The sequence below is a fragment of the Tenrec ecaudatus genome, chromosome 13, assembly GCF_050624435.1.
Source record: "Tenrec ecaudatus isolate mTenEca1 chromosome 13, mTenEca1.hap1, whole genome shotgun sequence".
NCBI lineage: Eukaryota > Metazoa > Chordata > Mammalia > Afrosoricida > Tenrecidae > Tenrec > Tenrec ecaudatus.
The window spans coordinates 20,340,138-20,367,616 of NC_134542.1; the positions used below are offsets into that span (position 1 = coordinate 20,340,138).

The following is a 27,479-nucleotide window of genomic DNA, read 5'->3' on the forward strand; positions in this document are numbered from 1 at the left end:
GGGCTTGTCAACAGGAAAATGAAAGCAGAGAGAGAAGGAGGCCCCCAAAGAGTCTTTTATCTCAGTCGCCCTCCAATTAAGCTGTGACCTGAGTGACAGGTTAAACCCCACCCCTTAACTCTTCATACTTCAAGTTGACATGAGATTATGTAACTACCACAGGAGGTCAGATGATGAGAGCTGGATGCAGGATCTAGAGTTATCAGAAAGCTGGAGAGCTTTGCCAAGATGCCCATACCGATGTGATACAGGCCACGCTCTTGAGGAAACTCCCTTTACATGGGATCGGGGCTGAGCTCTGAGTAAGGATGATGCATCCCACAGTGATCCCCTGGTATCAGATTAGGAATGATTACATCTGACTACATCATGGGAGATGATGTATCACATCATTACATAGTTGCCAAACCAGAGACTCATGGCCCAGCCAAGTTGACACACCTTAACCATCACAACATCCTAGACCCATGGGAAGACTGATGATAAGACAGAGGGATCCCTCAAGGGTGTTTGGTATGCAGATGAGCAAAGGGGAACAAGCTGTTTTCCTCCTGAGCCCACAGAGAAACAATATCCTTCTTTGGAGCTGGAATTTTGAATTCTGACGTCTACCTCCTAAATAGCCTGGCTTGGGGCATTTTGAATCGGAAATCATATGGTTTGCTATGTTGGGGATGACATGTTGAAGAGGAATGGCATCACATGCCTCCTTATGAGGCACATTTCAAGATCCATCCTGAAGTACAATGCTATCAGTGATAATATTCATACATCTTTAAGGAAGACTGGATCATTGGATTATTGTTATTCAAATCTACACACCAATCACTAAAGCCAATGATGAAGAAATTGAAGATTTTTACCGACTTCTGCAGTCTAACCTGGATCAAACATGTCATCCAGATTCATTGATACTGATTGGGGGTTGGAAAGCAAAAGTTGGAAACAAAGACGCATCAGTAGTTGGAAAACATGACTTTGAAGACAGAAATGATGTCAGCGATTGCACGATCGAAGTTTGAAAAGCTAATGACTTATTCATCACAATGTGCTTTTATCCCCCAGCTCACAAATGCTGACTATACCCGTAGACCCTAATCGACGAAGTACACAGGAATCAGATCAATGGCATCAACAGAGGAAAGAGAACCGAGAAGCTTAGTATCTGCCAGACAGGGTTTTCCATAGTGGGTGATACTGCTTCCTGGGGGGAACTGGAATTATCCATGGGGGCTGACGAAGCAGATACCTGCCTACACTTTCTTCTGGATTATGGACTATACTTCAAACGTTTTTAATTGCCAAGAGAGCACTGTACAGATTTTTTTTTAATCTGAAAAGGGCACAATCAACCAAACAAGACTGGGAAACAATGTGCCATATCAAAGTCAGGGAAAGACTGTGGCACATCAATTGCTTATATACGAGTTCAAGTTGAAGCTGAAGGAGATTAAAGTCCATGAGAAGCGAAATATGACTCCGAGTCTCTCCCCATCTGAATTCAGAGACCTTGTTGACAGCATATCGACATATTGAATACTAATGATAGAAGACAAGGTGAGTTGTGGGATGACAAAAAGGAAACAGCACACGAAGAAGGAAAAGGGCCACGTCACAAAGATCAGAGAGAAAGGAAAAGTCACAATAGATGCCAGAAGAGACTCTGAAATGTACTTTTGAACTGCTGACCTTGCGTACTGCAGCCCAACTCATAACCACTATGCCACCAGGGCTCCTTGAAATGTAGTTTTGAGCAGAGAGAAGATAACGCAAAGGGAAGAGGTTATGAGGTAAAAGATCTCACGAGGAGATTTCAAAGGGTAGCCTGAGCAGAGCGGGTGAAGCGCTGCCGTGGGATGCGGAAAGGGCTAGGGATCCAAATGCTTGCTGTTTCTCAAGACGGAAGATACGAAGAAAAAATAATCAAGCCTCAAGTCGCACGACTGGAATCTCTGGTCAAAATATCGAATGGCACAGAGAGCATAGAAAGAAGATGGACAAAAAGATGGAAAGACAACTGGTAGACATGAGCTTGTTTCAGGAGGTGGTTTATGGTCAAGAGCTGGTGGCACTACAGAAAGAAGCTCAAACTGCACTGAAGATATTGGTGCAAAGCAAGGTTCTGGGAATTTGACGGACTACTGCTTGATACCTGTGTTAGTCTGGGCAGACAAGGGAAACAAATCCAGTGAGACTCATATGTGTATTAGAAAGAGCTTTGTATACAAGAACAACTGGATATTGAGAAACCATCCCAGCCCAGTCCAGATCAAGTCCATAAGTCTGATATTAGCTCATATGTCTAATATCAATCTATAAAGTCCTCTTCTGACTCACAAAACACATGCAATGATGCCAAATGCAAGACAATCCCAGGCCAGTGGGTGGAAAGTCTTGTGGATCCAGTGGTGGTGTAAGCATCTCAGCACTGGCAGTTTCTCCAGCTCAGGGCACTAGTGTAGCTCCATGTGTCTTCTCCACAGGGATGTCTCACAGGGAGTGAGCTGAGAGAGAGAGAGAGAGAGAGAGAGAGAGAGAGAGAGAGAGAGAGAGAGAGAGAGAGAGAGAGAGAGATCTTCCACCTCCAAAGAGGAATACTGGAGTTCCCAGAATCTGCAGAGAAGGCCATACCTACACAGAGGCCTCATTGGCTATGACCTGATTGACAGGCTAGACTCCACCCTTTACTCTTAATCCTCTCAAATTGACCAACGATTATATAACGACCACACTACCTATCTCCCAGCAGACCCTGCAGCACTGGAGATACTCACCTGCCTGTGCCCCCAAAATGTAGAAAACAGTTACTTGGCCAACTGACCGGAAGAGATCCAAATTTGCGCTCATTCACCGAGGGGCGATCCAACAGCATGTGGACTTTATGAGACAATATCATTAAAATCACACACAAGTAAAATTTTACTGACGATAATTAAAAAATGGCGGCAGCAGTTTGTGAATATGGAGCTTCCAGAAACCCAAGTCAGGTTCAGAAGAGGACATGGAATGAGGAATATCATTGCTGATAATAGATGGAATTTTAACTGAAAGTAGAGAGTTCCAGAAAGATGCCTACCTGGATTCTAGGGATGATGTAGAAGGGTTTGATTATGTAGATTATGAAGACCATGGAGAAAAATGGGAACGTCGGAACACTTCATCGTGCACGTGCAGAATTTGCACACAGACTAAGAGGCAGTTGCTTGAGCAGAACATGATTGTGTAGTCTGAAGTCAGGAAAGGTTGTATCCTCTCACCGTACATATTCAATAATACGTCGAGCAAATAGTCCCAGAAGCTGGCCTCTCCGAAGAAGAACGCAGCATGAGGTCTGGAGGAAGAGTCTTTAACATCATATGCAGATGATGACTTTGAAAGTAAAGAGGACTTGCAGCCCTTACTGATGAAGATGAAAGAGTACAACCCTCACTATGACCGCACCTCACAAAAGCAAGCATCCTCACAGCTGCTCTAACAAGCAACATCATGATAAATGGGGAAAACATCGGAGATGAAGGTGTGCTAAGAAGCAGCCACAGAAAACCTTACGCACGGTATGCAAACACTGTCAGGTCATGGATGGAGCAGAACCTTGTGAGGTGAGAAAGTGCCAGAGAATGGGCTCTGCGGGTCTGAACGCATCAAAATACGATTGAGGAGGAGCAGAGTTCTTGGAGTGGAGTCGGGGTAAGTCTGTGGGAGGGGAGCCGTGGGGATCTTCATTTGCTGAGGGGGCACGACGACCGAAGGGAAGGAGAAATAGCTGCCAACATCAATCACGCATGGAAACTTGAGATGTTCTGAGTGTGAATCTAGTAAAACTGGAAGTTGTCACGAATGCATAAAGATCGATACCCTAGGAGTTAGTGAGCTGAAATGGACGGGTATTGGCTATTTAGAACAAGAAAACCATACGGTTTACTAGGTCAGGAATGAAACAATCAAGGGGCAGGGGGTCGCAGTCCTCGTCTACAAGGACATCTCAAGGCCCATCTTGAAGTGCAATGTCGTCTGTGATAGGGTTGCATCTAGCTGCCTTCAGGGAAACCTAATCAATTTATGCACCATCCACGAAAGCTAGTATGAAGAAATTGAAGAAGTCTCCCAAAGTCTTCCGTCAGAAATGGATCAGGCATGTCCACTAGAGCCAAGATACGACCTTGCGTCTATCCCAAGAGCAGAGTTGACGTGTTGAACACTAATGACAGAGACCCGAGAAACTGTGGGAGGGCATATAGAACACCATTAAGTCAATAATCAGTGTTTGTTACAGATGTAAATATTGATCATGAAAGAGCCGAGAAATGCTCTGCAGGTTACTGGTTTCTCGCTGGCTGTTGTTAGGGTTAGACTAGCTGAAGTTCCTTGAGATGTGGTTTTCATTTGCTAGTTTCTTACTTAAAATAAAATTATTATATTGGGGACTCTTACAGCGCTCATCACAATCCATCCATCCATGCATCCATCCATCCATCCATTGTGTTCAAGCACGTTTGTATATGGGTTGCCATTATCATTTTCAAAACATTTTCTTTCTTACAGCATGACAATTTTCTGTTACAAAGCCAGCAAGGAGTCCCTCTTGCTCCAATGGGCTAAGAGGAAGTTTTATATAGCATGCTGTAATCAAGGGAGCGACACCTTTGCCATATAACCGAATCAAGGTAAGATCCATCACTCGGATCATTTCCTTCTGATCAGAAGCGAGTCCACAGAGTCCACCTGCCCTCACAAGGGGAGATACACAATCCAGGCTTAATTTGTTCTTCACTCTCTAGCCACTGCAAGTTTAGTTCCTGTACTCAGAGGTGCTTCATTAAAGGAACGAGTGACTAAAGTTTATGAGACACCCAAGTGTAAATGGTGAGGCAGCTACACCGCATGGAGGCCATTGGAGAGCTCAAGTTGGCACCCATTTAGGAAGTCAGTTGCATTTTAAAAACCTGGTTTGAATGAGGCCGAGGGAGGAGAGCAAAGGTCCTAGGACTTCTTTTCAGGAGTCTCAACACAGAGAGGTTAGCCTGGAGAGAAAACATTTTTGAGAAGGTGAGACAGGACTTGGAGGTAGGAAGCTATTTTTGGTAGTACAGTGGATTCAAGAATGGAGAGCACGAATTCATGATGGGGGGAGAGAAAGAGAGAGCAAGAGCGAGAGTGAGCGAACGAGAGAGAGAGAGAGAGAGAGAGAGAGAGAGAGAGAGAGAGAGAGGAGAGAATATTATGTGCTTGAGATCATACAGATTCTACCATTAAGGACATATAAAGATGTATATACACAGGCTCACAGCTATACATGTATACATAATGGTGTGTGTGTGTGTGTGTTTGTGTGTGTGTGTGTGCATTACGAGAGCGCAAGCAGCCTGAGGCAGGGGCTGGGGCCTGTAGGGCTGTGTGGGCCTTCTGATCAGAGGGAGGCCAGTGCCTCACTTCCAATTTCTAGTCTTGCTTCCCTACAGTGGTGGTTCTCAACCTGTGGGTCACGACCCTTTTAGGGGGTCAAATAGCCCTTTCACAGGGGTCACCTGATTTATAATAGTAGCAAGATGACAGTGATGAAGTAGTCACAAAAATCATTTTATGGTTGGGGGTCCCCACCACATGAGGAGCTGTGTGAAAGGGTCTCAGTATGAGGAAGGTTGAGAACCACTGCTCTAAAGCAAACGTTTTACTAGATGAGCTACCAGAGGTAGAATGTTTAAAGTCACCCCGTTTAGAGAATATGTTCTGGGATCCACTCTCTTGTCCTCTTCCCTCCTACTCCACCTCCCACCACAATCCGAGTTCAGCATTTCCTCTTTTCCCCTCCTTTCCTCTCCCCTTCTTCTCCTATTCTTTGCCCAAGGGAGAGACTTGAGCATTTGTCTTTGCTGACGTGTAGCCAGCAAGAGAGAAAAGGAGGTTGGAGGTCAAGGGAGGGTGATAGTTGAGAGAGTGAGTGAGTGAGAGAGTCGAATTTGAATTTTCTTTGTGCGCCATTAGTCCTGTGGACTGGCTCCTTCCCTGAGGCTCTGGCTTCCTTTACTCCGGGCAGGGAGAGACCGATAATTTTATCTTAGATGGTCCATCCAAAGCCTTTAAGATCCCAGACACTACAATGAAAGTAGAACGTAGAACATTATCTTTTTTCAAAAATCATTTTATTGGGGGCTCTTACAGCTCTTATCACAATCCATACATACACCCATTGTGTTGAGATTGTGTTGAGTGCATTTGTACAAATGTTGCCATTATCATTTTCAAAACATTTTCTTTCTACTGAGCCTTTGGTATCAGCTCCTCATTTTTCCCCTCCCTCCCCCACCTTCTCTCCCTCATGAACCTTTGATAATTTACAAATTATTATTTTTTTAATGCTTTACACTCACTGCTATCTCCCTTTACCCACTTTTCTGTGATTTGTCTCCTTGGAGTGGGGGTGCTATATGTCAATCATTGTGATTGGTTCCCCCTTTCTCCCCACCTTCCCTCTACCCTCCTGGTATCATTGCTCTCATGATTGGTCCTGAGGGGCGTATCTGTCCTGGATCCCCTGTGTTTCCAGCTCTTATCTGTACCTGTGTACATACTCTGGTCTAGCTTGATTTGTAAGGTTTCTCAAACTTTTCCTTTATGGTTTCTATCACTGACATCGTGATAAGAAAGCATTGTAAAGTCGGTGATGGCAGATGGAATTAGGTACAAATGCTGTACCTTATCATTTGATTTCCCTTTGATCCATTTTAAAGTTGTTGCAGGTTTTAATAATTTCTGCTTTCTTTTTGAATGAGGTTTTTCTATGTTTTGTTTAGTCATTGTTGTTGAGTTTTTTGTTTTGTTTGTTTGCTTCCTGTTTGTATTTCATATGGTTTTGTATATAAGAAGCCCAAGATAGGTAGATCTATAGAGACAGTGACCGGATTGATAATTGTCTAGGGGCATCACAGGGGATTATGGGGGGGGGGCGGGAGTTAAGGACAATGAATGTAAAAAGAAAGCATTCTGAAATTGATTGTGGTGATAATTGCACAAATCTTAAAAAAAATTTTTATTAGGGGCTCCTACAACTCTTATCACAATCCATAGATATACATACATCAATTGTATAAAGCACATCTGTACATTCTTTGCCCTAATCATTTTCAAAGCATTTGCTCTCCACTTAAGCCCTTTGCATCAGGTCCTCTTTTTTTACCCTCCCTCCCCGCTCCCCCCTCCCTCAAGAGCCTTTGATAATTTGTAGATTGTTATTTTGTCATATCTTGCCCCATCCAGAGTCTCCCTTCACCCCCTTCTCTGCTGTCCGTCTCCCAGGGAGGAGGTCACATGTAGATCCTTGTAATTGGTTCCCGCTTTCCAACCCACTCACCCTCTACTCTCCCAGTATCGCCCCTCACACCTCTGGTCCTGAAGGTATCATCCACCCTGGATTCCCTGCGCCTCCACCTCCCATATGCACCAGTGTACAACCTCTGCTCTATCCAGTCTTGCAAGGTAGAATTCGGATCATGGTAGTTGGGGGGAGGAAGCATCCAGGATCTGGGGGAAAGCTGTATTCTTCATCGGTACTACATCGTACCTTGACTGACTTATCTCCCCCCCTAAACTCCTCTGTGAGGGGATATCCAGTGGACGACACTTGGGCCTCGGGTCTCCACTCTGCACTTCCCCCTACATTCACTATGGTATATATATATATATATATGATGCCTTATACCTGGTCCCTTTGGCACCTCGTGATCGCACAGGCTGGTGTGCTTCTTCCATGTGGGTTTTGTTGCTTCTGAGCAAGATGGCCTCTTGTTTATCTTCAAGCCTTTAAGACCCCAGACACTATCTCTTTTGATAGCTGGGCACCATCAGCTTTCTTTGCCATATTTGCTTATGCACCTGTTTGTCCTCGGCGATCGTATCATGGAGGTGTGCAGCCAATGATATGATTTTTTGTTCTTTGATGCCTGATAACTGATCGGGACCATGTGATCACACAGGCTGGCGTGTTCTTCCATGTGGGCTTTGTTGCTTCTGAGCTAGATTGCTGCTTGTTTATCTTCAAGCCTTTAAGACCCCAGAGATTATCTCTTTTGATAGCTGGGCACCATCAGCTTTCTTCACCATATTTACTTGTTCACCCGCTTTGGTTTCAGCAGTTGTGTCGGGAGGGTGAGCATCGTAGAGTGCCAATTTAAAATGCATTGAGGGAGTGCTTGAGTAGAGGCCCAAGGTCCTTCTGCCACCTTAATACTAAACCTATAAACATAGACACATAGATCTATTTCCCCATCCTCATATATATATTTGCATGTACATGTCTTTGTCCAGACCTCTATAAATGCCCTTTGACTCCTAGCTCTTTCCTCCATGTCCCTTGACTTTCCTCCTGCCCTACTACCATGCTCCGTCCCCACCTGGGTTACAGCTATACCTCTTCTTTACATAACCTTACCCTTGATCATTCCCTACCAGGCCTGCCACTCTCCCCTCACCACCATTTTGGGTCCCATGTTGTTCCTTTGTCCCTGTGTTTGTTAACACCACTTCCTTAGCCCCCACCTCCCCTTATCCCAAGTCCCCCTGGAACTGTCGGTCCAGTTGTTTTTCCTCTAGATCATCCAGCCTGTCTTATTTAGACAGACCTGTGGAGACAATAACATGCACGAAGACAAGACAGAGGAAAACAAAGCAATAGTATACAACCAGACAACAAAACAACAACAACAAACCACTGACAAAGAACAAAACAAAACACATCAAGAAAGAAAAGCTTGTAGTTAGTTCAAGGATCGTTTGTTGGCCTTTAGGAGTGTTTTCCAGTCCAGTCTGTTGGGGCACCATGCCCTGGCCTCAAAGTCCACTTTCAGCATTCCCTGGGGACCTTGCCGCTCCATTTCCTTGCTGTTCCGCTGCACTCCCCCAGTGCTTTGCCTCGGTGTGGTGGGATTAGGTCAGGTGCAATTCCCACACTGTGTCTCCGGTGCTGTCCCCTTCATCACCCTTGGTCACTGAGGGGCATCATGTCTCATAGTGGGGCCAGCCATGATGTACTCTCTGTGGACTGGCTGCTCTTCTCAGGAACATCATCCTCACGGCCTGGTGGGCCAGGCTGTGCTCCACTCTCTCCTCCTCCCCCTTCATCTGCTCCTGTGTGCTCTGATCAGATATGTCCATCTCCCGGAGCTGCAGAATCAATGTCGTCCTTTGAAACAAATTCTTCTCGGGGGAGGGGTGCACAGATCTTAATTGAATAATTAAATTGTATGATATGTGAAGTATATCCCAATAAAAATATAACAAAAAGAAAAAAGGTAAAGCCTTTTCCTCCAGTAATGTTATCCAAGGAGCCCTGGTGACTTAGTGGTGACATGTTGGGCTGGGATCACAAGGTGAACAGCTCAAAACCCTCCAGCTCCCTGGCAGAGAAAGAAGGGGCTTTCCACTCCTGGAATGAGTTGTAGGCTTAGAAACTCACAAGGGCAGTTCTACCGTCTTATAGGGAGGATTGCTTTGAGTCAGCATCAACTCAATGGCTGTGAGTTTGGCTTTTGGTTTCAGACCATTATAGAAAATGTCATGTTTTCCTTTGTTATTTTGCAGATTAATCATTCTTGTTTTTTTTTGCTTACTTTTAATTAGTTGAGTAATACATGATTATATCATGGTCACTTCCTTAGAAATTACCACTGGCAGTGGTTCTCCACCTTCCTCATGCCGCAACTCTTTCACACAGTTCCTCAGGATGTGGTGACCCTCCAACCATAAAATTATTTTCGTTGCTACTTCACAACTGTAATTTTGCTACTGTTATGAATTTGGCGACCCCTGTGAAAGAGTCATTCGGCTCCCAAAGGGGTCGCGACCCACAGGTTGAGAACTGTGGCAATAGAGGTTCATGGTTCTAGGCTCTTTCAATACATTTTACATTCATATGTTCAAAATTCATATGGACGGTGTGTGTGTATCAGTGCTGTCTCATATATTTGATATAAATGGTATATTTTATTTATAATCTAGTTAAAAAATTTGTATCGAGCGATAGATATTAAAGATACATCTTTGTCTTTACATGGAAATTAACTTATGTTTTCAACTGCTGCATAAAGTGTAATGCATGAATGTACCAAACTTTATAGCTTGATCTGTTTTTCATATTTAGGTCTTCAGTCAATCTTCATATTCTGTATGTGCATTTGGGAGCATCTTTCCTAAGCTGATTCTGACTTGGTGGCCCTACAGGACAGAGCGGAACTGCCCCATAGGGGCAATTACTGAAGCAGACTGCCCTGTCTTTATCCGTTAGAGCAGCTGATGGGTGTGGACTTCCAGTTAGCAGCCCACAGCTTAGCCACTGTGCCACCAGGGCCTCCTGGAGTGCACGTAGGACATACTTCCCTGCCAATAATTTTCCAACTCTCTTAGATCGCGTGTTGACTAGCCCATCTTTGTCCCACTGATTTGAAATGCCACTGTTATAATTAAATGGATATACAGCCACAATTAGGAGATAGACAAAGCAGAGTGTTCGGGAACATCTGAAGGAACTTCCTGCTTCTGCGGCACCAGCTGGCTGGGATATTCTGAGGTCCTCAGCCATCTAGCTGGTTCTGCTTAATAATAGGATTGCAAACACAGAGGACTGACCAACAGTTTTGTCTTCAGGCACACATGCATCTTAGCTCTAAAATCAGACCTGATTTTAATAATAATAAATGGCAATACTACTAATAAAGTAATAATGATAATAATATTAATGGTAATAACAACAATCCGATATGAGATTGTGGTAGACCTGCTAATCATTCCCATCTCTAGAGCTCCTTGAGATATAGGTGGCTCTATGTACCATGTGATTTTGGGAAGTCCCTGATCAATAGCAGTATCTTTTGGAAACTTGAAACAGGAATATCAGAGCTGATGTTGGCTTCTCAAATGGCCCCACTGGTGAAAAGGAAGTGATTTTACGTGGGGTGTGCTGAATCTGTTAAGGCCAAATTATAGATTGGATATTTTTTAAAAGTCACAGGCTGCAGTAGGTTCTTAAGTTAACAGAGGCGAATCAAGAGAAAGAGGAACATCAATTAGATATGACACAATTGCTGCAGTTGGTTTGAGAATGACTGAAGTTTGGAAAATCCCACACTAGATGAGGCTTTTATCAGTCAGAAAGGCTTCCAACTACAAGCAACACACACCCAAATCATAATGGGTTTAAAACACAGGGGCAGGTCTTGCTTTGCCGTGTGTAGGTTTTTACACACATGCCTGCTAATTTTGGTTTGTGGGCCTGGTGACGTTCAAGCCTCTGCGATTCTTTTGGTCTCTCCTCATGGCCTCCTGAAGGCTGCTGCACTCCAGCCAGCACAGCCAAAGGAGGAAAGATGTAAGAGGAGGCACCAAGCCACATTTCCCGCTTTGGTCAGGAAAACCAGAACCTGCCTCCCGTTCCCCGTGGTCCTCTTCTTACGCCTCACGGACTAGACCATTTACATGGGCACCTCTAGGTGGAGAGAAGCTGGCAAGGTGGATAACCTACTGTTCTCATTGCCTCCGACCATCCTCACCAAGACTGAGGTTCGGTGAGTGAGGCAGGAGAGAGAAGAGCTGGTAGGGAAACAACTGCAGTGTCTGCCATGTGGGAAGATGCAGCCCTGCGGAGAGAAAACAGAGATGGGACACCATATGGCCTCAAATGGAGTGGGGTGGAGGGAATAATGTCAACCCCAATCCCTAAGAGACAAGCTGTACTTCATTCCCTGTTCTTCTAAGTTGGCAAGATTGCCGGTTGTAACCACGAACTCTCTTTCCACTTGAGTCTGTGGGAGTGGATTTCTATCCTTCACAGCCCTGAGCAGAATTTCAAGCACATGAGTTCTAATTTGTTCTTTGTAGCTATTACTATTATCCTTATGCGACCCTAACCTAGCTTTTCTGACAATCAGTATATCCTTCATCAGGTCTCTATTTTATTTTTTTAAACTTTTTTTTCAGTCTCTTTATTTCAAGAGGTTTTTTTTTTTTAAAGGGCGAAGTGTTTATTCTTTAACTAACAAATGAGGACAAAGAGAATAAATAGATGAGTGGTTGACTTTCCTATGGGGCTGGTCAACGTCACTCATTTCTCTGTCTTTGGATGAAGTCAAAAGACTAGAGGCAGCTTGACTTTGTCATGCATGTGGGTTTTCCGAGACCTAGGGAATGTTTAGCTTTCTGCTGGTTATTCCCAAACTTTATGTGTATGATTTATGGTCCTGGTCACAATTTAACGTGGTTGGAAGATGGGAGACATTCGAGTCCCAGATTTGCGTGAGAAGCACGAGAGGAAATCAGTGCATTAGGAACTCTGACCCTCCTCCCTCCCGTGCCATGGCCTCTCCTTGGGTGATCTCAGCCATGACCATGGCATTTACCATCACTGTGACAATGCTGTCTCACAACATGTTGATTCATCCTGGACAAGCAGAAATCATTAGCTCTTCCCTCAAACTTGTCCTTTCGCCAGCATCCCCTATCGTGGGCAATGGTACCATCATCTATCTACAAAGTCACTGTGCTAGGAAGTCATCGCTGGGTGTGCAGTCTCTCACCACAGACCCTAAATCAGTCTGCAGAATGCTGACCCGACAGGCCCCTTATGCTGAGGTCCCTTCCCTTGCAGAGGACAGTTGCTGTGCCGAGTCGGGGACAGATTGCTCAATAAGCATGGCTAACCACAGGCTTAATTGGGCTTACTAATCTGTAGTGAACAAGGTACCAGTGTGAAAGTTGTCACTACAGATTGGTAAACAAGCACAAGGAAACTCGGTTACTGGCAAAGTTCCATCCCCTGTCATAACTGTGCATTGGAACAGAGGCTTTCATTCTATAGGAAGGTGAGGAGGAGTTTGGACAGAAACAGATGCCAACTATACTTAGAAGTGAAAAAAATGTGAAATTGTTCACTGCATATTAGTAAGTCTAAGTGAGCTTAAACTTAATCTGTTCATTGGATGATGCGGTAGTTACATAATCTGTTGTCCATTTGAGACTATTAAGAGCGAAGGAGTGGAGTTTACCCAGTCAATCAGGTCGCAGCTTGATGACCTCATTTGGAGGTGCTAAGGAGATAAATAACTTGCGGAAGGCGGGACACACACTCAATCCCTGCGAGGCATTACTGATGACAAGCCTGATGGGGCTATGCTGACGCAGCCAGAGCCCTGGAGTTGGAGGAGCCATGTGGACACCCACACTGGCAGTGAGATGCCTCTACTGCCACTGGATCCACAAGACTTTCCACCCACTGGCTTGTGTCTTCCTGCATTTGGCATTATTACATGGCTGCGTGAGTCTAAAGAGGAATTTATGGACTACTATTGGACATATGGGCTAATATTGGACTTATGGATTTGATCTGGACTGGGCTGGGATGACTGGATGTCAATATATAATTGCTCTTTTATATAGAGCTCTTTCTTGTACATGTGAGTGTCTATGAATTTGCTTCTCTAGTCAATCTGAACTAACAGAGATAATCTGATGCTGTCCAGCTTTAGTGTTTTCTACATCTTCAAGCTGACAAAATCTACCTCACACAGTTGTATTAACTGCTCTTCCTTGTAGGTGAATAGAAATTATCCTGTCGCACACAGCACAGTACATGCTGCAAACAGCAGCGCGCTTGCCTTTTAATCAAAAGGTTGGAACTTTGAGTTCATCTAAAGCTCTTCTTAAAGAAAGGCTTGGAGATCCACTTGTGAAAAAGCTGCCCTTGATAACCTCATGGAACATAGTTTACTTCCATATGCATGTCATGATTTTGAATCAACTTGATTGCAGCTGGTAGATTTATGGGAAAACTTGGGGTTCTTTTTAGTACTACACGGTATGTGATAGGATAATACCTATACATCTGTAAGGAAAAGCAGCTGATGCAACTGTGGCAAGTAGATTGTATGACAACTTGAAGATGTATGCAAGTGTAGGGGTGGAATTCAACCTGCCGATGAGCCTGATGATGCCTCTTTGGGGGTGTGGCCTTAGAAGCAGGGAACCTGAGAACCTCTCTTTCTCTCTACTCCTCCCCCTTCTTGCCTGATGAAACTTTGCCTGCCTCCAGGGGTGGCTCCATGTGGGCCATTGACTCTGAGAGCTGTCAGCGTCCAGCCATGTTTCCACTAACCTTGGGTCACCGGCCTGTGATCTTCCCGCATCCCCATCACTTATCTGTATCATGAGCCTCAGCCACGCTGAGTCTAAAGAGGGTGCTGGTTTGCCTTGGACTTATAGACTTGAGTTGGACTTGGCTAGGATGCCTTCTTTTGATATAAGATTACTTGTTGATATAAAGCTCTTTCTTATACATATAGGAATGTCACTGATTTTGTTTCTCTAGACAACCCAACCTAACAACAATGATTATTTAACCTTACGCACCAATCATTGAAGTCAGTAATGAAGAAATCAAAGTTTTATACCAGCTTCTTCCATTTAAAATTGATCAAATACACAATCAAGATGCGTAGATAATTGCCGGTGATTGGAATGAGAAAGTTGGAAGTAAGAGGAAGCTTCAACAGTTGGGAAATACTGTCTTTTGGAAACAAAGCTGAGATATCAGTGTAGAATTTGTGTGGCCAATGACTCCTTCCTTGCAAATGCTTTTTAAAAACAACAGAAATCGTGAGTACACACATGGATCTAGCTAGATGGAATGCACAGAGATCAGATGGACTGTATCTGTTGGAAGACACAATGGAGAAGCTAACTGTCACCAGCCAAAACAAGACCAGGGACTGACAGACCCTCAATGGCTCAGATGCAAGTTCAGGTTGAAGCTGAAGGGAATGAAAACAAGTCCCAGGAGCCAAGGTTGACTATGTGCCACCTGAACTGAAGAACAGATTAAAAAAAATTTTTTTACTGGGGGCTCTTACAGCTCTTATCACAATTCATCCATCCATCCATTGTGTCAAGCACATTTGTACATATGTTGCCACCATCATTTTCAAAACATTTTCTTTCTACTTGAGCCCTTGGTATAGGCTAATTTCCCTCCCTCCCCTCCCCTCTCTCCCTCATGAACTCTTGATAATTTATTAATTGTTTTCATGTCTTACACTGACCACTGTCTCCCTTCGCCCACTTTTTTGTTGTCCGTCCCCCTTGTGGGGGTTTATATGTAGATCGTTGTGATCCATTTTCTCTTTCTCCCCCCCCCCCACCATCCCCTTCCCCTCCTGGTATCACTACTCTCATTATTGGTCCTGAGGGGGTTCATCTGTCCTGGATTCCCTGTGTTTCCAGCTCTTATCTGTACCTGTGTACATGCTCTGCTCTAGCTGGATTTGTAAAGGTAGAATTGGGGTCATGATAGTGTGGGGGAGGAGGCATTAAAGAACTAGAGGAAAGTTATATGTTTCATCGGTGCCACACTGCACCCTGATTGTCTCATCTCTTCCTTGTGACCCTTCTGTAAGGGGATGTCCCATTGTCTACAGATGGGCTTTGGGTCTCCACTCCGTGCTTTCCCTCATTCACATTGATATGATATTTTTGTTCTGAATCTTTGATGCCTGATATCTGATCCCTCAACATCTCATGATCACACAGGTTGGTGTGCTTCATCCATGTGTGCTTTGCGGCTTCTCAGCTAGATGGCCTCTTGTTTGTCTTAAACCCTTTAAGACCTCAGATGCTATATATTTTGATAGCTGGGCACCATCAGCTTTCTTCACATTTGTTTATTCACAAGAAGAGATTTTATGCATTGAATACTAATGACCTAAGACCAGAGGGTGCATCAAGAACATCAAACATGAAGAAAACCAAAGGTCATTAAAAAGACAGGAATGAATGAAAAGACCACCTTGGATGTTGGAAGACATTCCGAAACTTGCTCTTGAGCCTAGAGTAGATTAAATGACTGGAGAAATGATAATGTGAAGGAGCGGAACAGAAAATTCCCAAGGGCAGCTTGAAAAGTCAAAGGAAAGTATTCTAATGAAATGCGCAAAGACTTGGAGTTTGGAAAACAAAAGGGAAGGCCAGCCTCAGTAAATCTCAAGATTAAAAAAAACTGGTGGAGAAGTCCAAACTCTGAATAGCAATATTATAAGGATTCTATGGGTAAAATGCTGAAGAACACAGGAAGCAACAAAAGAAGCGCACATGAATGCACCATCACTGTACCAGAAAGAACGCACCGCCCTTCAACCGCTTTAGGAGGAAGCATAATGATCTAAACGCTGTGGTTGTAGAGAAAGAGGTCTAAATTGTCCTGAAGACATCAGCTAAGATCAAGGCTCCAGGAATTGATGGAATACTCATCAAAATGTTTCACCAAACGCATGCCGTACTGGAGACGCTCACGAGAGCGTGCGGGGAAAGTTGGAAGATAGTTATCTGCTTAACCAATGGGAAGAGACCCATATTTGTGCCCAGTCTACAGAAAAGTGACCCAACAGAATGAGGAAATTATTGAAAAATATCATTCATATCACATGCAAGTAAAATTTTGCTGAAGGTATTTAAAAAGCAGTTGCAGCAGTCTATCAACAGAGAATTGGCAGAAATTCAAGCTGGATTCAGAAGAGGACACGGAGGGAGAGCTATCATTGCTGACGCCAGATGGATCTTGACTGAGAGCAGAGAATACCAGAAAGATATTTATTTGGATTTTGTGGATTATATTAAAGCCTTTAATTGTGTGGATCACAGAAACAAACAAACGAAAAGAACTATGCATAACATTGAGATGAATGGGAATTTCTGAACGCTCAATTGTGTACCTAGGCCAAAAGGCAATTGTTTGAACAGAACAAGAAGATACTACATGGCTTAAAATCAGGAAAGGTGTGCATGAAGTTTGTGTCCTTTCCCATAGTTCCTCAATCTGTATACTGAGCAAATAACCCAAGAGGTTGAACTATATGCAAAACAAAACAAACAAAAAACTGGCCTCAGGATGGGAGGAAGGCTCACCAGCAACCTTTGATATGCAGATGACACAACTGCCTTGCTGAAAGTGAAGACTGAGCACTTGCTGAGGAAGATCAAAGACTACAGCCTTCCGTGTGGGTTATAACTCAATATAAAGGAAATAAAACCCCTCACAGCTAGATCCATCAATAACATCATGATGAAAGGAGAGGAGATTGACATTTTCAAGGATTTCATTTTACGTGGACTCGCTATCAATGCTCAGTCAAGAAATCCAAGAACGTGTTGTAGGGGGCAAGTCTAACGCCCAAGACTTCTCTAACGTGGCGTTAAAGGGCAAATATGTCCCTTTGAGCACTCAGGTACACCTGACCCAAGTCATGGTGTTTTCAATGGCCTCGTATGCCCATGAAAACTGGACTGTGAATAAGGAAAGACCTTAGAAGAAGCGACGTCTTTATATTATGGTGTTGGCGAAGACCACGGAAAGAACTATGGACCGCCAGAAGACTAGAGGAAGTGCACTCAGGTTGCTCCTCAGACGTGAGGATGCAACACGTCATTGCACGGACTTTGAGCCCGTTATGCAGAGAGAGCAGTCCCTGGACAAGGACCTCGTGACTGGCGAAAGAGGCTCGGTGGAAAAGAGGAAGACTCGAGCAAGACCAGACGCAGTGGCTGCGGCAATGGACGCGAGCCCGACCCGTGTGAAGACGGTGCAGGACTGGGGGTTTCCTTGAGTTGCACATGAGGTCGCAGTGAGCTGGAGCCGCCTCCGGACACCTATGAACAGCCACAACATCACATTGAACAGGTAGATCTACTCTCATGTGTGTGAACATTTATGAAGGACGTTGACAGGATCTCCAAGTTTTGTTCTTGTAAACCAGCCTGTGATAAATGTTGGTCTGGTGCCTCTTTATTCCTTCTTTTCGTTGCAGAGTCAAAAGCTCTCATGTCTCAGGGCATTTGATACATATGTCCCCACAAGGATGACGGGTAGTGGTAGTGGACGTCATGTCTAATGACAATGAAAAGTGATTGAAAATCTACTATCTGGCAGACACTGTGCGAAGCAACTCAAATGGATTAGCTCCTTGTATCTTATGCAATAATCAGATCCTGTTGCAAATGGAATTGGGGCCCCAGAAGTTATGACGAAATCCTAATTCTTGGGGCTGAAATGTGACACCGTATGGAAATAATGGTTTTCTTTTCTCATATTAATGAGGTCATATAATAGCAGGGTGGGCCCTAAGCCTAATCACTTGTGAGTGATGTCTTCTAAAAAGAGCATAATAGACACTGTGGTAGTTATATAATCATTTGCCAATTTGAGAGGATTAACAGTGTCTAGCCTATCAATCAGGTCATTGTGAATGAGACCTTTGTGTGCGCCTGGCTTTCTCCTGAGGATTCTTGGAACTCTGGTATTCCTCCTTGGAGGCGGGCGACACTCTTTCTGCTCACTCCCTGCAAGACATCCCTGTGGAGAAGACACATGGAGAGAGGCTGATGGAGCCGGACTTCTGGAGCCAGAGAAGCCATGTGGAGAGCCCTGCCAGCACTGAGATGCTTACAAGGCCACTAGGTCTACAAGACTTCCCACTCACTGGCCTGTGATCTTCCTGCATTCAGCATCATTGCAGACACACACATGCATGCACACACACACACACGGGATATGTCTACCATATGATAATAAAGACACCTGTAAACAGCACAGGAATGACAAGGATTGTAGCATGAAACTTTGAGAGTTCCACAGAAGGAATTGACATAGCCGTGTTATACATTGACTTGTGAACACTCAAAAAGATGTGTTCTAAGTCTCAATGTCTGCTCTGCTGGCACAGTGGCCTATCAATTGAGCTGTTAACCTCAAGGTCAGTGGTTTGAATCTATCAGTTGCTCTGCAGGAGTAAGATGAGGTTGTTGGCTCCCATAAAGATTAAAATTCTCAGAAAGGGACAGTTCTACGTTGTCCTAATGCTACGACCCTATAAAACAGTTCCTCATGTTGTGGTGACCCCCCCAATCATAATATTATTTTCATTACTACTTCACCACTGTAGTTTTGCTACTGTTACGAATCAGGTGACTCCTGTGAAAGGGTCATTTGACCCCCAAAGGGGTCGCGACCCACAGGTTGAGAACTGCTGTCCTAGAGGATCACTCTGAGTCAGAATCAGCTCTATGGCAGTGGGTCTGGTTTGGTTTCGGTGGCCATAAGTGCATTTGGAAATGGGTTGCCTTTGAGATTTTTATGAAGCAGAATTAGTGCAGCACGTGCCTTCAATCAATCTGCTGCAAGATATAAAAGGAGCAGATTAAGCAAGGTGAGTTGGGAGGAGAGAGATGCAAAGCCACGCAGAGCTCTCCAAGCAAACAGGCAGCAGAACAGAAACGTTCCCATGGAAGGTCCACGGGAAGAGAAGACCTCCTGGAGACCATGTTCTGACATTTCCCTTAAAGCCGTCCACTTGTGGTATCTCTGTTACAGTAGTCGCAGATAATTAAGACACAAAGATTATGATTTTTGACTGCTCGCCTCCAACACGTCGAGGATATAAATAGCTGTTCTTTTCAACCACCGGCTCTTGTGGTATTTGTTGGCTGTTGTTATGGCTGCAGTAAGTGCCTGAGACAGGTCCTATTCTTATTCTTCATTTCACAGAAGAACCAGACGGAAGCCCAGCATGGCTATCTAAACTGCCCAAGGATGCACAGTGGCTCGGGGATGGAATTGGGATTTGGGGCTGGTGGTTTGGTGCCAGAACCTCTGCCCTTATCTCATTCCTTCACCACAACAGCTTTTGGTTCACGTTAAGAAATTGGTCCACGATTACCAACTGCTAAAGAAATAGAGCTAGAATTTGAATTGTGGATGGTGTGACTCCAAAGGGGGGATTTCTAGGTCCACAGTGAGGATTTCTGAGTCCTTCTGGGAGGGTGTGCTTCAGAGAGCTTCTCACGTGTTCACTTCGGCTTCTTCTCCTGGTTCCACCAGAACTTGCAGTCAGGGATAGCAGCTCTGCCACTGTCCAGTCCAAATAGCCACATGTCTACCAGTGCTGTCATTGTCCTGGAAGAATGATCCAGTGACCTTTCGCCTCCCATCCTAAATCACCTGTGGTTTCCAAAACCCTCCCAGTTGGATATGCTTATGTTTCCAAGTAGCAGAAAAACCCCACTTAAACTGGCTGAACCAATAAGGTGACATAGTCGGCTCATGTGACTTAAAAGAGCAAAGAGAAGTCCCTTCTGCGGGCATGATTTGCTGGGGATTCGGCTCTGCTTCTCGGTAATTCTCTCAGCTCTGCTCATTTTGGTGTACATTCGATTTTGTCCTTGGATTGGCATTGCCATTTTTGGCAACAAAATGACTGCCGGCAGTCACAGGCGACGTATTTGCTTTCCACATTCATTGAACAAATATCCAGCCCTATGTCCTGACTCCATGATCTTAGGTCACAAATTCACCTTCGTGTCAATCCTCATGGCGGTGGTAGTGGTCAGTGTGATAGGGGTGGGGGGAGTGACTCTTCTCCTCCATCTCTCATTCCTCCCTCTTGGGCTCCAGGTCCAAGCGGATTCTTCCAGGAACAGAAGAGATGCCGGTCCTTGTGTCAAGGTCGACACAGGGACCTGATAGATATACTTACAGCCACAGTGCACTGTTCACACTGTAATGCATGAGGAAATACATTCAAAACAAAGGGACAGGAGCAAAGTCGCCCTCCAGAGACCCTCACATTCTGCCTGTTGCCTGGCATTACGGCTGCACCGGCCACAGCAACCTTTGCCCCACTGAGTGTTCTGAACACCAGTGAACTTGACTTTCCTCTCAGAAGCATGATAGTTCAGAGTAAGAGGAAGCAGATATAAGAGTGAAATGAGGTACAGGAGATATGTTGGGTGGGCAATTTAGTCCACAGTCATCTCTGTATACTCTCACGTCCTGTAGTGTTATTTCTAACATTGAGTGAAATGTTCCTTTCAATTTTAAAAAAATAAAAACTTTTCCTTTCAGCCCTTGTCCTCTAGCTCTGCCTTTCCCTTAGGGAGCTAAGCAATTATTGTTGCCACCATGAGGTTGGGGGGGACGGGGACCAGACCCTTTCCTAATACCTTAGTCATTATTTGTAATATACTGGGATGCCAAACTGACTGGATCGAGGACTTAGAAAAAGGGGACAGGAATCACGCACAGTCTTTCTCAGTAGGCCACTGGTAGGGAGCTCTCTGCCTAGTGGCTGCTGCCACCGTGTGGTAGAAACCATTTCTCCTCACCACCCAGCTTGCTCTTAGTTACAGATGCGCGTTTGCAGCCCAATTTCCAGTCTGCTGCTTTCCTCTGCCTCTTCCGGCACGCTTTAGGCCTCGGCGCTGCCTTTCCCCCGGATCAGGGGTTGGCAAACTTCTGAGATGGGACCGTCTCTCCTACCCCTCACAACAATTTAGAAATTATTCATGAGCCATAAGTAAATCTGCAAACAAACAAAGTCACCATGATCTGAATAAAATCCTTAGAAAAATTCCCATTTTACTTCAGAGGCCCGTATACGTACTGAAAGAGCCACACAGGGCTCTCTGGCCTAGGGGATGGTGACTAGAGGGGATGTCCAGCCTCTTCAGGGACCATCCCTTCAGTTAGTCCTTTCCGTCCAGGTAGCTTCAACCTCACCCCACCATGACCCACAGTCCGCCATCAGTCAAACACTGTGTGAGTAGCCCCCGGGGCAACGGTCTGCTCGCATCCACTATTCTAAATAAAGAGAGCGCTCAGAAAGAAACTGTGATCTACACGCAAGAATCTGCTTATCAGCGGTGGAATGATAGGCACAACTGACGTGGTGAATTTGGCATTTAGGGGCAGGCTTACAGTTACACTCTCGAAAAGCCATAGGGCCAGTTCTACCCTGTCCCATCGGGTCTTCTCTGTGAGTCAGAATCCACTCAATGGCTGCGAGTTTGGAGTTTTTAATACTTTCTCAGATCAACATTCTCCTTAAACAATAGAGGATGGTTGGGCAGAGCAGCCTAACTGTCTGGGAATGTGCCTGAAAGCAGCAGACACTCTGAATCATGATGAAGGCCGTGAATCACGGGCATCTGTTAACGCCTTTGATGCCACGCCTCTAGCACTCACAACGTTCTCTGGCAGAGGATGCAATAATGGATTACTGCTGTCTGCCCTCTCTAGCAGTTCATGGCCAAGTGCGGAAGAAGGCTCAGAAACACATCATTCCATTACAGTCGGTCTCAGACTATATTGGAGAAGTGATTAAAATGCCAGCGAGGTAAGCTAGAGGGACTTGCTTATTGCAGGGGCAGCTGAGGCAGGTTCTTAGAGAAACCAAAGAAACCCAAGCCTATTGCCTGCTAGTTGTTTCCGACTCACGGCAACCCAGAGAAGCCGCTCTTGATAGAGGGGAGTAGCGGTGACCTTTGACCCCAGTTCTTCCATTCCCTGCTTGCTCTAGCTTCTGGCATCCCGGATGTCCATCCACTCTCCAGGAGAGGTCTCATGTCCTCAGCCTCAGCCTCATTGAAATGAATCCATCATTGACCTTGATCTTGACAGGGAGTGGATGGGAGTGGCGGGGAAACGAGTTCTCCCTCCAAAGTGCCACTGATATCCCTAGCAGCCCCGCAGCCCTCCCGAAGAAGTCTACAATAGGAGTAAAACTTGTGTGCTTGCTACCCCAGCGTAGTGTGAATGCACCCCTCCACCTCCTTCCTACGTCTCTCCAAGTTGCCACTTGTTGGAAGGTTTGCAGTTGCGATGGTAAAGAGTCAAGTCCTTTCTTCTTCATCCATGTCAGGCAAGCTTTCCAAAGTGATCTCCTTGGGATCTGAAGGGATAAATAAATGGAAGTGAAATCCAGTACAGAGGGAGGAGCACAGTGGCTGTACCCAGAGTGGGGCACAGCTGGCATCCTTGCTTGGGCATCGGGACCCTGAGAGACTCTGATTTCCTATGGCCAGATTGTGTGGTTTTCTGCAAATGTAGACATGGGTGGGGCTCCGAGCAGCCGCTGGTGTGATTTCCCTATAGCCATCAAATTCCCTCTTACTGTTAAGTCACTTCTGATCTCTGAGCTGCAGCCTCTTGTGGTTGGAACACATCGGCCAGTGCCTCAGGTAGGGAGTCACCCTTGCTTGCCAGGAATTTCTTTGAGGGAGTGGGGCTTGGCCTGACCATATCCTAGAGGCTAGACAATGCATCCATTGCTTTGGAGTCTGGGGCTTTCTATTACATTTCACTTCCTGCCTCCACCCCCGTGGACCGCGCACTCAGCTTTGATCTCATTATCTGCGGGCACTTGGTCATAAGGTGCCTACAGCCTCCTCCTCTGATCCTGGGGTCCTACTCTCTTTTGTGGGGCACAGGCTTACAATCCCCCCGTTTGATCTTCGTGGATTTGTCCTAAGATGTTGTGTTCTGTGAAAATGCAAGTGCCTACAGGAAGAGAACCTACTACCATGTATGCATCCCAACGAACTCGTCGCAGAATCTCCGGCCTCAAAGCAACCCGAAGTAAAATGAAAAGTTTTGTTGCTTTGATCCTCAGCATTTCAGATAAGGAAATGGAAGCCTCGAGAGGTAAAAGGACTTAGCTAAGGCCCCATAGCTTCTTGTGGATTGAATCAAGTCTAGATAGTAAGGGGTCTTTCTTTCTCACCCGGGAGATCTTTCCAAACCTTCTCAGACGTTTCTATGGAGCTGCAAGGACCTCGAGCGACCCCTGGTTCGTTTCCTGGGTCGAGAAGGCAGTGTGCTTTTGTGCTATAGCAGCTGAGTGTTTATCAGTTTTAAATATTGGACTTCTGATAAGATATCATGTCCACAAAGTGCTCCACAGTGGGAAAAAATGCATATGTGAACACTCCCAAATGACTCTGAGGATGTTTAGGAGATCGTTTCAGGGGCCAAAGTGGAGCCTTCATCCTCGCAAACGCTTAGCCTTCCTTTAGGCAGAGGACCCAAACGTATTGCTTATTTAAAGCCAAGGCTTAGAAAATACTTCTAATGCAATTTGTTGCTGCCACTTCCTTCCCCTGGTAGGTTTTACGGAAGGTAAAGAAGACTCAGGGAGGGCAAATAACACCAGAAAGGTCCTGTCAGAGCAGGTTATGGGCTCCCACGGAGGACCATGGGGGGAGGGCCAGCGCCGAGCAGCACTTCCATCTGTTGCCTACAGGGTTGCTGTGAGTCAGAACTGACTGGGTGGTACCCAACAACAACAACAACAACAACACGTTTGTTTCTCCTCATTTTGCTTAATGCTGGGCTGCCTCTAAATGCGTAACCCCGACCTGGTCCTATGCATCTAAAGGATGGAGAAGGCCACAGAGGGGACTCAGGTAGTGTTGAGGCAGCTCTAAGGCCCACAAAAAGGCACACCTTAAAAAAAAAGGCACATCTTTCCCCCTAGTGCCCAGTGTCTTTGAAAACAGATGTTGGGGGTTGGGGTGGTGGTAAAAAAAAAAGAAAAGAAAATAGATGTTGCTCATCAAATTGGCCTGGGTAGCTTATCGTCATCAGATGTTTAATGAGGGTAAAAATGTCACGCTCAGGTACTGAATCCGTTAGGATTCTTTTGATGGCAAAGGACAGAAATGGAGCGAAACCAACTGAAGCAAAGGTGAGACTGTGTTGGTTTCTGTGGGATGAGGAATGAGCCGAGATGGCTTGAGATCAGGAGTGATGTACACAGATGGGATTTGGTTCGAGGATGAGATTGGGGTCAGGGAATCTAGGCTCCCCACCACTATATTCCATCTCATCCAATATTCGAGTTCACAACAACAAGCCCACTTCTAGAGACGTCAAGGTTGAAACTGAGGGTTAGGGTGAGGTTTTCTGGCTGCCAAGCCAGCAGAGAAACGAAAGATATTCCAGGTACTGTTCTTACGTCTTGGATAAGAATGACTTGAATCTGAGTTACTAAGTCACATTTCTTTCCTTCTAATAGTTCAACTAGACCAAACCATGGCTGAGTGAAAAGAAAATACGTACCCTGTTACTGACCTACTGAGCTGGTTTGATGAGAACTTAAACTTCACTGGCAGGCCACCTACAGAAATAGATTTTAGTCCCTGTATTACAGAAACGGAAGTGCTCAACAATGATGCTGTGGTCCCCATCTATGCCCTGGTGTTCCTGCTGAGCCTGCTGGGAAATTCCCTGGTGATGCTGGTCATCTTATACAACCGGGTCAGCTCCTCTGTCACAGATATCTACCTGCTGAACCTAGCCATGGCTGACCTGCTCTTTGCCCTGACGCTGCCCATTTGGGCTGCTTCCAAGAAGACCGGCTGGATCTTTGGCACACCCCTATGCAAAGTGGCCTCACTCGTGAGGGAAGTCAACTTCTACAGTGGGATCTGACTCCTGGCCTGCATCAGTATGGACCGCTACCTGGCCATTGTCCACGCCACACGCACAATGATCCAGAAGCGCCACTTGGTCAAGTTCATCTGTCTGGCCATCTGGATACTGTCCCTGATTCTGTCCCTGCCAGTGGTCCTCTTCCGCAAGACCGTCCACCCAGACTCTTCCAGCTCAGTCTGCTATGAGGACATGGTAACAATACATCAACCTGGAGGCTGGTGCTCCGGTTCCTGATCCACATCTTTGGCTTCATCCTGCCACTGCTGGTCATGCTGTTCTGCTACGGATTCACCCTGTGCACACTGTACAAGGCCCACATGGGCCAGAAGCACAGGGCCATGAGGGTCATCTTTGCCGTGGTGCTCATCTTCCTGCTCTGCTGGCTGCCCCACAACCTGGCTCTAGTCACAGACACCCTCATGAGGACTGGGGCGATTCAAGACACCTGTGCACGTCGGCAGGACATTGACCGTGCCCTGGAAGTCACCGAGATTCTGGGCTTCCTCCACAGCTGCCTCAACCCCATCATCTATGTCTTCATTGGCCAGAAGTTTCGACACGGACTCTTCAGGATCATGGCCACTCATGGCCTGATCAGCAAGGACTTCTTGGCCCGCCATCACCTTGCCTCTTCTATCAGTGGTTCTGCCAATCCCTGAAGCTATCCATTAAAATTTTTTAAAAATCTCATCTTTGTAAGAAAATAATTAACTCCCAAGGGCGGGTAGTCTGGTGGAGGAATACTCTCTGGGTTTGGCAAGGAGTCTGTCGGATGCATGTAAGTTAGGGACTGGTATCGGCAAGGGCCAAACCCAGTGTGTGAAAGTGCTGAGGTATTTCCAAGGAAGGTCTGACACTTCCGTGAAAGGAAGGTGTCGTCGTTTCAGCTGAGTGACTGCATCGTTGACTTGCTTGCTTGGTGATTAGCATGCCTGTATCTGCTACGGAAGCCGGTTTCCCATGTGAGCTGAACTATGCTGCTGACCTTCTCTGAAAGTTCGTGGTCTGGGCACACTCCCACTGTCCCACGAAGCTCTTTGGCAGTACTTTGTCCTCTGCTCAGAGCTCATGAAACGACCTTCTCTTCTTGTGTATGTGGTAGAACCTGCCCGGGACATCGAGGCAGGTGGAACCTAACCACTAATCCATCTGGTGACCTTGTGAGGCGGTCAGGAAACATTTTCCTTTGGGAGTGTGGGATGGACAAAGGGTGGAAGGGGTGGGGAAGCCAGACCTTTGCATGAGGAGCTCCTTTGCCCCCATGACCCAAATTGTAGGCAGAATGTCTTGGGTCCCTTTGTGTAGGAACCCTTATATGGAACAAGAAGGGCAGCTTTTAGCCCTTGCTCTCCTAGCGTTTTCTTCTGCCCAATATCTCGATCGTATCCCCAGTCATCTACTAGCTGAACAGTTAGATTTCACTCCTGCCACAACCATTTTTTCCCCCTCAGGGCACAGAAACTCCTGTGACCCACCAGTGGGGCCCAGGCTGAGAAGGACCCTTTTGCCTCAAACTAAAACTTAGACATCCCCCTCTGGGTGAGGCTTTTCCAGGTTACCTCAAACTATGTTAGCTCCCTGACCCTCCAAATGCTTCCATAGTACCTTACGCTCCCCCTCTGCATTGCTCAGCACACTTTATCAACAGTTGTTTCTTCGTCTGTGTTTTCTCCTGGAAGGCCAACCCGAACTGTTGACATTCGGTGGATCCCACTTCATGGTGACGCCATCAGTCAGAGTACAAATGTCCTCTCTAGGGTTTCAATGTCTGGTTTGTCTTTTTTATTGATTCTATTATTTTTATATTTTTAATTTTATTTCTTTTAAAAAATCATTTTATTAGGGGCTTATTACAACTCTTATCACAATCCATACATACATCAATTGTGTCAAGCACATTTGTACATTCATTGCCCTCATCATTCTCAAAACATTTGCTCTCCACCTAAGCCCCTGGCATCAGCTCCTCATTTTTGCCCCTCCCTCCCTAATCCCCCATCCCTTATGAACCCCTTGATAATTTATAAATTATTATTTTGTCATATCTTTCCCTGTCCGACGTCTCCCTTCACCCACTTTTCTGTTGTCTGTCCCCCAGGGAGGAGGTCACATGTAGATCCTTGTCATTGGTTCCCCCTTTCCACCCACCCCACCCTCCACCCTTCCGGTATCGTCAATGTCTGAT

The 27,479-nt window shown here is 45.6% G+C and overlaps 1 pseudogene; it reads left to right on the forward strand.

Moving 5' to 3' along the window:
* Positions 1–24,892: 24,892 nt before the first annotated feature.
* On the forward strand, positions 24,893–25,984 carry LOC142424195 (C-X-C chemokine receptor type 1-like; annotated as a pseudogene).
* Positions 25,985–27,479: the final 1,495 nt, after the last annotated feature.